Below are 11,424 nucleotides of genomic sequence, written 5' to 3'. Positions count from 1 at the left end.
GAAGACATCATCAAAGAGTCTGAAGTGAAATATTGTTTTCAATGAATATTTCTATTGAGACTGAAGAGACTTCAGCTGGTGGGATTGAAAACAGTGGTGACGAACACTAGTGCAGTCGGCAACCTACACACAATTGCCTCTTGGAAAAATATGTAAAACAATGATGCAAAAGCCAATTAAAAACAACACCAAAAATAGTTAGGGGTAGGGGAACAGAAACATCTTCAGTACTTTCTTATCAAACATCATTACAATATTAGTTGTATTTTCCACAATCTAGTTCTTTTGCATAAATAGTTGCTCAAGAAGGTAGATGTAGTCCAAAATTCTTCATCTTATTGAAAGAAACTCTTAGTGTATGTACAGTGGTACCTCAGGTTAAGTACTTAATTTTTTCCGGAGGTCCGTACTTAACCTGAAACTGTTCTTAACCTGAAACACCACTTTAGCTAATGGGGCCTCCCGCCGCTGCTGCGCTGCCAGAGCACGATTTCTGTTCTCATCCTGAAGCAAAGTTCTTAACCTGAAGCACCATTTCTGGCTTAGCAGAGTCTGTAACCTGAAGCGTATGTAACCTGAGGTACCACTGTACATGGAAAATTCAACTTGTGATACATGTGTAGAAGCCTCCTTATAAGCATGGACCTCCTCTGTTGCTCAGACCCCATTTTGGTGCTTCAAAAAACAAATGGCTTGGACTCATTTGGGGGCTGCCCAATTAACCTTGGATAGAAATCTAAACTGGGAAAACCAAAGCTTTGTGCCTTCTCAATGAATATGTGGGGAAGTCAACAAATGTCTAAAACCTTTCCCCCTCCTATCAGAACTGATCAACATTTTCAGAAATAACAGTTGCTGCTACAGTATGTGGATAAATCCTGCCAACTTCCAAGCAAATAGGCATAGGGGCTTTCATGTTTGAAACCACTAAATTTTGATTATTTTTTAATGGAACATTTTAAAACTTTTAAAATATGTACGCAGAATTGGACAAAAGTTGCAGATGTTGGGAAATTATGGCAAAAGTACAGTCATTACTGGTGTGGGGAAAATAGAATTATTCAGTTACACTCCCCTTTTGTTTTGTGATCAATTTGTATGAAATTAGCAAGTTTTGTATAGAATTATCTTCAAAAATTAGGAGACATAATGCACGAACTAAACAACATAGCAATGTAAAACAAACACAATTTGAATGTGAAGACAACCAGGAACCTTAAAGTACCTGGAATACTATATGAAAACAATAGTCAACCCAGCACAATCATAAAGCACAATACGAGCAGAAAAAGACCCCACCATTTCAGCAGCCCAGTTAAAATCATTCCATCAGCACGGTACTGAGTCCCAGTAGTACTTTCAGATGCAGGAGCAATGCTATCAAGTTGGGCTTTGAATCTTGGACTGAAGAGATTTCCAGGAGTTGGAACTGGCTGCATGATTTCTGTTTTGAAACACTACTTTAAAACAGTATTTCATTCCTCCTTAAAGGCATTAAGATCAGCAAATGAAATCCAGTTAGTTTTACCGCAGTCTGGTGATTATTAGCTTATGGTATCATAAGATTCCCCCGTCAGTACTGACATTTCATGGGCTCTTGAAGACACACCTGCTTAGACAAACATTTCCCTGCACTTGAACTTGTGATTTATTTTAATTTTTTAACTGTTTTAATTAATATGTTTTAATTAGTATGCTTTTTAACTGGCTTGGTTTACTGCATTTTAGAATTAGGAATGTTTTAAAATGCCCTGTCAGAATTGTTTTATTCTGATTCTAATTATGTATGGATTTTATAATTGATTTTTTTATTTGTAAACTACTTAGAAGCCATTGTGCATGTAAGTGGCATAAAAAATTCTGTACAGCATCTTGAAAATGTTATGCTCTGTGGATTAATCTAAAGTATCCAATTGAGCTCCATGCACCCCCCTTTGTACATATTATTTTGTTCTGTTCAGCCCCTGCTCCCAACCCTAGTGGGAAAATAGGTTATGCACATTTTTTCCCAGCCAGCAGAGAGGCCTGTGTCTGCTGGAGCTCTTTCCCAGGGATGAGGCATACTGTATATATGGATGGGGAGGAAGAGGATTTAGCAGGACATGTGCTTCACTAGTGTTGCTGGAAGACACCTGCCACACATTTAAAGATTTGCAAGCATTTGGTATTAACTGTTGCTGGATGCTATTGGCTTTCATGCTGTGCAATGTTGTGCTCTTTCATGTCTGTTCAAACGTCTTGCTAAATCTTGTCCGGAAGCCACATTCAACACCTGGAAAAGTTAATTCTCTACGAATTTGAATCTCTCCCCCCCTTTTGTGTTAACATTAGCAAGGTGTCTAAACTGACCCACCATATTGTGTGTTAAGTTGTGGGTGAACATATCAGACGACACAGCGATTCTTCAAACAGCTCTTGTTTATTCACAGGCAAGAACAGAACTGAACTGAAGGGTTCAGCCAGCCTGCTTATATAGAGCTCCACTAGAACGCAACAGTAACCATTTTCTGTAACTAGCCAATCACTGAGCGTCACTTTCAATCCCTTAGTTGCATATGTGGACCTGAACTATCTACAGTATACCCCTGCTGGCCCAGGGTGAGAACTTCAGTACATAACATTGTGACTGTTACATTGCTCACATGTGGGGTCAGGATGAAGTCAGAAATGTTATCGTTTATTTTGTTTACACTTCCAGATTATATCTAAGAGCAGCCTGCATATGTCTGGACTACCGTTCTGATTCCATATCTACAAGCAAGTTTTAGCAATTTTTCATACAGGTAAGCCCTAAGGCAAACCAAAGAACACAGTAAGACAAAGCTTATTTCATTCTGAAAATTACTTGTATGATCTTTCGCTTTTCAACCTGCCTGCAATTTACAAAGGTTAAGGTGGCTAAATAGTAACTGTGATGCCTCTTCCTTTCCTTTCCTTTCCTTTCCTTTCCTTTCCTTTCCTTTCCTTTCCTTTCCTTTCCTTTCCTTTCCTTTCCTTTCCTTTCCTTTGTGAATGTTTTATTTAAAATTAAAACTCCTTACCTAGCTTTGTGTTAAGTTTTGAATTCATTTAATTTTACTTTTCTTCTTTCATTTGTTCATGTTGTTTTTAGTGTGACACACTTTCCATCTTGGGGCTGCAGGTATTTCTCAGTCCTGTTTTTATTCTTATTTACTTTCATTCCTATTTAGCCTCCTTGCTACTAGTGACAATGTGGGGTGGGGTTTGGGTTTTTTTGCCAATTACATCAAAATGCTACATCTGAAACAGTGCCATAGACATCCATATACAAATTGTGCGATGCCACAGCCAATAAGATCAAATGATAGTGAAAGCTGATGAAGAAAGTATGGTTGAAGAAGAAGAATGAAGTGCATTGTATGAAACAGCAGCAGCAGCAGTAGGGAAACAAAAGGGCACTCAAGAGCAGGGGGAAAACATAATCAAGGTGGGGGGGTTCTTTGTGTGTGTGGGGGGGGGGGGAATAATTGCCTTAACTTCAGATATGCTCATTTTCAAGCAAATATAGAAATCAGTGAGCATTTGGTGCAGCATACATTCTTACAATAGAGGCATTTTAGTTTTATATGATCATTTACAATGATAGTCTACAGTGAGGTTTACCATGGTGTTCATTATGTCTGATCATACTTGAGAATAATACACCATGAAAGGCAGGTAGCCTCCTGCCCTTCAGAAGCAAATTGGCTGTGCTTCTTCAGAATGTGCTTACCTGTCTGTTGACATCTTGACATTATAGCTATACAAATAGACTTGCTATCACCGGGTGTTCATCTTTAAGAACCTTTAGTATAAAACTTGGTTTGTGAGTAAATGAATGAATGAATGAATTTTTATTCACTTTAGATTTCTGGTGTGTGCTGCTCTGCAATTATAACGTTGTAAGTGCGTTATAAAAATGTGACACCAGATGGTGATGTAGAGCTCAATGGCAAATTACATGTGTAAGAAAAACATCTGCTCTATACAATGAAGTCTGCAGTGCTTTTTTCTGGGGGGACGCAGGGGTATGCACACCCCTAAATATTTTGTGAATCTACATTTGGCCTCATTGGATGGAGGGTACTGCTTTTGCAACCTCCATGCTCCCAAGTCAGTATGCATGGTATTGCACCCTGGATCAGAAAGGAATTACCTTTCCTTGCTCTCCCAAAGAGTTCTCGTGTTGCTCTGTTGTGCTAAAAAAATAAACACATAACCTGAATACTTATTTGTGAGTAATCCTATCAAACCCAGCAAGACTGCATGGGTTTGGGAATTCTAAGTTGTGGTAGCTATGCTGGAAATTGAAGCAGGTCAGTCTTTGTTCCAGATTAGTTAATCCAGAACATTTTACCCCTGCTTTCATCAACCATCTGCTTTGGTTAGATAGATAATTCCTGAGGTAGTATAGTGTTCAACAGCAAAAGGATTCCCCAACCCTGTTATAAACAGAAGATGGTGAGGACTGTTGGGATACTGCCAGGGAGACAAAGGCCATCATGCCCCATGCCGTCTCCGGACGATCCAGTGATCTCTCGTAGAAATGCAGTATCAGTTAATTAGCGACATGAGCCCCAGAAATAGCTTCCCACATTCCAGAGCTCTTGCACGCTCTATCAGCAGAGTTCGCACAGCGAAAGATGCACGCAGGAGAGCATTATTTACAATTTTATTCAGCGTTGGTCAGAACAAAGAAAACATGACTGCCTGCGTTGATGTCTCAGGCACAGAGAGAAACGAAAGCAATAACAAAAAGAGAAACTTCCTGGGAACAGGAAATACACAGACTCTGTGACTCACAAAGCCTGCTCCCTTTTAAGGTGGAACGGAAATATCCTAAAAAGGACAAGCAAAATACAAATGGCAGCAGGGACTTTGTGGCTTTTTATAAGGACTATAACTGTTGTGTGTGTGTGCGGGGGGTGTGATTAACAAAATCAATCCTCCTGCCAAACTGGGAATATCCCCTCACGGACACAGTTTAGGACATTCCACACCTTTCTTCAGCAGAGTTTATTTTTCTTTGAGACAAATAAATGGCTCACATAAATGTAAACCAAGCTTTAATAATAAAGACAACTGTAACAAAACAACATGATGAGAGAAACTAAATACAACATGAGGCAAGAAACAAGACGAGAAAGCTCAGACTCAGCTATACAGCAGCAAATAAAACACTTTAAATGTATTGTATAGTGCAATATACAAATGTGACAGTAGATGGTGATAGTGAGCTATGCCAAATTCAATGTATTTTTTTTTAAAAAAATTAAAAAACATTTTCATGGCATTTTGTGTGTGTGGATTCCACCTTGGTCCCTCTTAATGGAAACTTAAAGGAAAACCCTGAAGGGAGGGGCTGATTCCAGAGCAGAACACACAAGCCCCGCCCACCAGGTACCAAGCATTCTACTGATCAAATTAGGCCCCAGTGTAGACCACCTGCTTTGCAGGTACGTGGTCCTGAGTGCAGCCCTGTCATCTACAATTACATTATATCTAATATCTGGGCTTCAAGAGCCACTTCTGGGCTTGAAGGACTAATGCACTTAGTAAATGGCAGCGACGTATCTTCATCACATCACAGTTTCTGGGTGCCAGACCTCTAAATTCCTGGATCCAGCAAGTGTTAGAATTTAATAAAGGCTTGGGGTTCTAAACTGTGTGCCAGACACTTCTAACCCCAACACCCAACGTGCGTGTTGCAAGCTAATCAAGCCTGCCTGGCCTCCTGAGTGATGTACGTAAGGTACTTAAGTGTGCAAAGGGTCAAAGGGCTCCTGCTAGATGGCAAATGGATGGAGCCGCCCTCTCTCAACAGATAAAGCCACAGTATTAGGACACAGTTTGCTGTAGTGTGACCTAGAGAAAAAAGCTAGAGGCTGGAAAAGCCGAGGGAGAGAGGGCCATGGCTGGTTTCTGCTTGAAGCCTAGGCTGTGGCTATAGCAGAAAGAAGACACCTTTGAGGTGTTGATGCTGTGAACTCCTCCATTGCAGGCTCAGTTGCATATATGTGTAAATAAACCATATATCTTAAAGACACCACAGACTGTGCTGTGCTTCAATTCCCAAAGGAAACACGAACCCTGGGTAAGTGCCCAGAACCCCTGGAATCTCAGAGATGGGGGTGTCATGAAACAATATGGTGATACAGAAACAGCATCAGCTGCTCCCAGTTCTAAGAAAAGGGATGTAATTTTGAATACCTGTCACTAGCAACAAGCAGCTTCTTCCGATTATACAAAACAAAATCTTCCTTCTCACGGGATCACAAATAATCAGGACTCATTTTTACCGTTGGCCTCAATTTTATTTTGCAATTTCATTTCTAGGCCCTTTTAGATATGAGAAATGTAAAACAGCTTTTGCAAAAGCACCTTGCACGAACTTCTAAGTATCCCTAGGTAGTTTGTCCTCCTCCGCACTCCTTATCTCTACCAGTGGCAGCTAGGCCAGATCCCAGCTGTGGAGCTCTTGGCTGTAGGCCAAAGCTCTTTCAATCAGCACTAGCCTATCTGATGTTTTTGCATGTACTTTACCAAGTTTGTGCATGAAATACTAATGATAGGTGTCAGCTACTCTCATGGTTCCTTTTACCTGTGTTCAGACTTGCATATATATTGGCCCAATACATTGGTTCTTTGTTTTTTATTAAAAGTGAGAGAGAGCAGGAGGGAGACAATATATATATTAGGGTAAAAAAAAAAGTAGAAACATTTTTCTTTCCCCTTTTACCTGTATTTGTGATTGTTTTCCTAATAGCCGACAGGAAAAAATTGTGATTCGGAAATGAAGAATAGATGGTTCATATAGTAAGGTTGCCAGATTTTTTTCAATGAATCCAGGGACACTTTAAATACATACATACATACATGCACACACGTTCGGACGTTGATGCTGCAGCGATGGGGGTGGCAGAGGGGCGGCTGCCGCCTTGACCTCAACCGCCACATTTCCCCTTCCTCCAGGGGTTTCTATCTTCTTTCTCCATGAGTCTGGGCAGCCCCTGAGTTGTTGGTTCTTCGGTGCTGGTGGTGGGGAAGCGGTGCGTGGCGGATCAGGCATGGAAGGCGGAGAAGGAGGGCCCAGAGCGGTGGCGGTGGCGAGGCTCGGGTAGCGTGATGCCTCCCTTCCCATTGGAGCAGCCCCAATCACACTCCTACTTGCATGCAAGCAGGAGGGGGCAGGGACCCTCAGCTGGGAAGGGAGGCTTCACGCTGCCTTTTGGAGCAGCCCCATCCCAACTCCTACTTGCATGCGAGCAGGAGGGGGTAGGGATCTCTCAGGCAGCGCGATGCCTCCCTTCCCATTGGAGCAGCCCCAATCCCATTCCTACTTGCATGCAAGCAGGAGGGGGTGGGGATCCCTCAGCTGGGAAGGGAGGCTTCCCATTGCCTAACTGAGAGATCCCTGCCCCCTCCTGCTTGCACGCAAGTAGGAGTTGGGAGGCTGCTCCGATAGGCAGCATGAAGCCTGCCTTCACAGGAAGGTGGAGGCAGCCCAGAAGCTGCATCTTAGAGCCTCTGTACCACCATCATATGGGGACTTCTGAGCAGCTCCTGAAGCCAGCCAGAGTCAACTGCTCCGGGCTGCTGAGACTGCCGCTGCTGCGTTTCCCGGGGACATTAGATGAAATCTGGGGACATTTGGTGGATGGAATTTGTCTGGGGACTTATTTGCAAATCCAGGGATTGTCCCCGGGAAACGGGGATGTCTGGTAACGCTAAGTTAGATTGCAATATAAAAAATGAAACTTGCACGTAGAAGAATTTGTAGGTGGCATGCCTGCCACAACAGGTGCCTCTTTCACCTGATATTCTGGACATAACCTCAGTACATGTACCTTCCTTGTGATGTTAGAAAAGCTATGCATAGATTTTACAGTTAGCAGCACATGATGATTAACAAGTAGAAATAGTATTAAGCATTTTGTAAACAAAAACTGAAAATACATTTTCTCTGCTTTTGCTTACTGAATTTCTAAAATGTTTTTTGGTAGATCACGTATATTTGCTGCTTCCCAGAACAAAATCCAACAAGGGTATATATTTTATTTGCTGGCTAAAAATTATACCTCATAGAAGTATTCTCCCTCCCCACTCCAAAGTCTTTTATTTCAGTACCTTTAAATAACATTTTATTGTCCTGGTTTCATTCAGCCTCTGTAAGAATGGCTAACCAAAATGGCATTTTAAATCACTGAGAAACGTTGAAGATATGATATGCAAGGTCACAGCCAGCTTCTTTTTCTCTAAGTTATCTTCTCATCCTGTCTCTAATTCTTTGCTGATGTGTGAACTTGGATTGGGATGCACCTTAAACCCTCCGTGGGGAAAAAGCTTAATATGGAATTGATTCAAAAAAGCTTGTTTGGGCAGAAGACCTAAATTGGGTTTCTAATAAAGCAGGAAGGCTTGGCAGTGTAGCAGCAAGATAAAATGATAGCTGAATGATAGAATGAGTCTAGGAAGACATTGGCAAAAATGGCAACAAGAACTTTAATAATAACAATTCCTTATGGCATACCTTAGTAGGTTAAGTGCCCAGCAAGTAAGTCAAGTGCTGAGCAAAGTTGAATTTATCTGCTTTTTTGATATCTACTAAGGCATGGCAATGCCCAAAACTTTAATTGTCACTTAGCTACAAGTTACATGATCACAGACCAAAACAAAAACAAAAACGTACAAACTGTGTTATTTTAAATATAGCTGCTGCATTCCGCCACTCTCAGTTTTATTCCTAACAGTCTTTGTGTTAAAAGCAAATTAGATGCTTTCACAATAATTAGCTCTCTGCTTCACCCAAGATCTCTCCTGGGAATGGCAATAAATGTTTGAAAGGGGGATGAAGAAGAAATCTGAGTTAGGGGAGTGCTTTTTTCAGCCTTATCAACTCATACTCACTTAATTATATTGTTTTATATGCTCTGCAGGAGAGGGCCTCTTGCCAAGACCGTCTTATCAGGAGGTCTGTTCTGCACAGTGAAGGAGTAGGGTCTTTAGTGTTGTGGCACCTTCCCTTGGAATGCCCTTCAGACATTGTCTCTGTTGTCTTGTTGGCGCCTGCTGAAGATCTTCCTCTGTCAACAAACCTTTTAAAACAGTGATCTTTCCTCGTCTGCATCTGTATTGTGATTGGTTTTAGATGTTTTGATTGTTTTTGCACTTGCGTGTTTGCTGCCTTGGGCTCTTTTGGGAGGCAGGGTAGGAAATAAATTGAATGAATGAATGAATGAATGAATGAACAAATGAATATTGATAAACATGAAGGTGGGTATTACTCATGGAAAGAAGGAAGGCACATCTGGAAAAAAGCTTGAATTGAGTTGACTTATTCCTTAAAAAAAAAGCAAGTATGTCACTTCCGGGGCTCCTGGGCCTGGCTTCACTCTCAAAAAAAGAGGTAGTAGTTGCTGGCAGGGTTGTCCTTTACATTCTTAGACTAGCAGGCCAATGGCAGCCTTTTCTAGAGAAAACTGATATTTACACAATTGCATGCCTGGGTTGCTTTGTGATTGGACTGCTGTCATGTGCTGTATGTAAGACTGACCTTTAAGAGTGTTCAGAAACTGCAATTACTGCAAAATATGGCAACAAAGAGAGAGCTTAGTCATATATTGGATCAGTTGTGCTGACTTCCAGTAAGTTTCTCAGCACAATTCAAAGTGCTCATTTTCACCTAAAATGCCTAAGACCAGACTGCCTCCAGCCATGTGAACCTGCTGAGATAATTGGAAGGCACTCCACTGTGGATCCCTTTACCTTGTGAAATGGGGTTGTACAGTTGGGCCTTTTCTCAGTGGCAGCCGTCAGATGGTGGAAGAGAGAGCTAGCCAGTAGTAAAGGCCAGGAGGTTCAACTTGCTCCATCACTTAGCACGTTCAGGTAGAAAATGAAAATTGGAAAATGTTTTGTTCGAGTGTTGTTGTTGTTTTTGCAGAATTCAATGCTGTTCAGGGTTGAGTTTAAATTATTATTGCTGTTTAACTTGTATGCTATATAGTGAATTAAGTTTTTATGATTGTGTGCAATTGTAAGCCACTCTGGGAATCCCTGGTATCAAAGATGTATATTGAGCTGCTTTTGTAATTTATTCACTGTGCTGGGAATTTTAACCTGACTTATTTTGGCTGCTAAAACAATTGAGGAAAGGACAGACCCCCCAAGTGCCCCTATTTTCCAGGAATGGAGTTATCTGACCCCCCAAGCCATCTGAAGGCAATCCTGTATAGGGAAGTTTTTTTAATGTTTAATGTTTTATTATGTTTTATATATGTTGGAAGCTGCCCCGAGTCGCTGGGGCAATGCAGTAAGATGTGTGGGGTATCGGATCCCAGAAGGCAGACCTATCTTAGAAAAGTAACATATACCTGGAAACTATCCCATAAAGAGACAGTCCCTTTGTCCTCCCTTGGCTGGAAGCCAAGAGAGCATCTTTGGCTAAGCAGATGTTGCTTCTTAGACGAAAATAGTCAGAGAGCGAGAGAGAGATGGCTGCCCTGCCCTGCTGAAATATACTCAGAGTCGCAAAGTGATTTCATGCTCTTTATTCAGCTCATAGTGGTGAGGAGGAATGAATAAATGTCCCCTCACAGTATCTGCTTTATATACATTATTTACACAATGGGCTGCACATGATTGGCTAATTCTGGAATTCTACTGTAAGCCAATCAGGTTGTGGATTCACTTCTATCTGGAGCAGGATTGGGTGGTTCCTGCCAACCAATCATACTGCTGCATTGTTCTAGGACCAATCAGACTGCTGCATTCTGAATCCTATTGTTCTAGGACCAATCAGACTGCTGCCTTTTGGATCCTATTGAACTCAGTACATAACACCCCTCCCCTCTAAGTTCCAGTCCTGCCCGGGAGGTCGCATTCATAGTCCTCAAGGTATGCCGGCGGCCTACGTGTGCGTTGTGGCCTGGGGTGTTCCCTGGTCCGGGCTCCGGGTTCTGGCTCGTGTTCCAAGGATGCTGGCTGTGATGCGGCTGTTTGGTCTGGTGCAACCGGCTCGCTCAGTCGTGGTTCTGGTTCCGGTGTCCTTTCGGCCTCACGGGTCCTCTCTGTATTTACTGATTCTGCCTCTCCTGCTGGCCCCTCCTGCTCTATGGGCCTCACTGCCCCGCTGTTCCCTTGGGACTCCTCTGACCTGTCCTCCTCCTGGTTTTCTCCCGGGAATCGTCGCCGTATCTGGTCGCAGTGGCGGCGCCAGCATTGCCCCCCATCCGTTAGCACCTCGTACGACACGGGGCCAGTGACCCTGGTGATTGTGGCGGGTACCCATGCTGGGCCTGCCCCAAAATTCTTTGCGTACACTGGGTCCTGGGCCTCGAAGGTCCGGGGGTTCCTGCCTTCCCCCACCACTACCTCATCCTGAGCTCTATCGGGGTGAAGGCGGTCCAATCTGATTGCAAGGCG

General features: G+C 42.5%; 1 long non-coding RNA gene across 1 annotated transcript in view; it reads left to right on the top strand.

Annotated features, from left to right (window-relative positions):
- The first annotated feature begins 2,706 nt into the window (after positions 1–2,706).
- The window catches only part of LOC308475948, a 34,203-nt gene continuing 25,485 nt past the window's right edge, over positions 2,707–11,424 (top strand). The window contains exon 1 of the long non-coding RNA XR_013985571.1: positions 2,707–2,812. This is a non-coding gene — a long non-coding RNA (uncharacterized lncRNA). The remainder of the gene's footprint in view (positions 2,813–11,424) is intronic.

Source organism: Podarcis pityusensis (genome assembly GCF_964106645.2).
Source record: "Podarcis pityusensis genome assembly, chromosome: 4".
NCBI lineage: Eukaryota > Metazoa > Chordata > Lepidosauria > Squamata > Lacertidae > Podarcis > Podarcis pityusensis.
The sequence above is the reverse complement of the archived record's forward strand: the minus strand, read 5'-3'. Positions and strand labels throughout refer to the sequence as shown.